Source organism: Sinocyclocheilus grahami, unplaced genomic scaffold (genome assembly GCF_001515645.1).
Source record: "Sinocyclocheilus grahami isolate Dianchi unplaced genomic scaffold, SAMN03320097.WGS_v1.1 scaffold20665.1, whole genome shotgun sequence".
In the NCBI taxonomy this organism is placed as follows: Eukaryota; Metazoa; Chordata; class Actinopteri; order Cypriniformes; family Cyprinidae; genus Sinocyclocheilus; species Sinocyclocheilus grahami.
This window is the reverse complement of record NW_015518121.1, coordinates 1-1577: the sequence shown is the minus strand read 5'-3', so window position 1 is coordinate 1577 and position 1577 is coordinate 1.

The window sequence follows — 1577 nt, the reverse complement described above, 5'->3', positions numbered from 1 at the left end:
AGAAACTCTTCATAAATAAAACTAGAAGCCAGAATGTTAATCTTCAAAAATGTGAAGCCTATTAAAATACTGAGATTGTAACTTTATTAGATATTCCTTGTGTAACCACTTCATACCCAGCGTTTACTAGGTTTACTGTACCTCATATGCTGTTGGTTATGTTCATTGTCACAGACATTAAAGGAGAAATATAACACGCCCATTTCATATTTTGAATGGCTCATACTTCTCTAATATACAGAGAATTATTAAACACACACTGATACCTCACTGTTTGTATCAACATAAATTCATTATATATATATATGTTTTCCATTTTCATTTGGCTGTAACCATAGCAACTGGTGTATGAGGAATCACTAGGAGACAACAACTTTCTCTCAATGTAAATTAATTCAAAAAATAGTGGGAAATACACCATAAATAATATATTTTTTCATGGTTTTGGCATGCTGCATTTTTCTGTAGCTCTACAATCTTCACTGTTTCCTTGCATTCTCCACGCCTTCATTCAAAATCACGAGCAACAAAAATAGATATTGTTGATGATATTATTTGTTTCTTGCTCTTTCTTTTAAATTGATTATCGAGATGAATCTCCTTGTATACATATAAAACCATATAAGATTATAAGGTTCTGTTTTTAAGATGCTAAAACTGTAGATCTTAATTTTAGATCTTCAATATTATAATTTTTTTAGTTAGTTGTCTATAGTGTAAAGCACGTATATGTGTGTCCACGTAATGTCTTATATTAATATATTTCTACTTTATAGTGGCTATTCGATAAGCATTCAAAAACGGAAAAAGTCTGTTGCCATGACAATAACTCGTGTCCTTGATGACAATACTGAATTTAATAAAACAAAACAACATAAAAGAATGAAAATTGTTAGTTTGTGCATTTCTTTCATGTTTGAAAGTAGTTTTCACTAGATGCTGAAGCAGACTGAGAAGCAACTGGATGTTACTTCTTATCTAGAACAATTACAGATATGGTATATATTTATCTATTAATCACCCAAAACAAAATATCTTTGGCAATCATGCAAAACAGAAATATCATTTACCACATTTCAAACTTCACAGTAATAATTTTAGGGAAAAAATGAGAAAAACAATTAAAATAAATACAAAAAAATTCTCTCACACAGTACAAAATCATGTTATGACAATAAACTCTCTTTAGTTAAAAAGTAGGGTCAGTAAGTTCATAGGTTAAACTATGTAACATTGTGATTCAGCCCTGCAGTAACTCAAAGCCTTTACGGCCTTTCAATAGGTGGTATGTTGTAACAGCCATTAGGAATGCTTTTACGGATCTCCTCTAAGTTGGCAATGTCAGCCAGGATGGTGTCAATGTCATTGATCATGCCTGCAATGGTGGCTCTCTGCTGGGCTTCCTTCTCCTCCAGCTCCCTGAGTCTGGGCCTCAGCTCCTTCTCCACGCGACTGCGGCTTTTAGTGACGGCGTGCTCTAGCTCGGCCAGTCGTGTGTCGTCAACTGTCCCGGGAGTTCCTGGAAACCAGTATTACAGTCATGGTGAATCCTTGCTCAGCGCCGGGATAAAAATTTG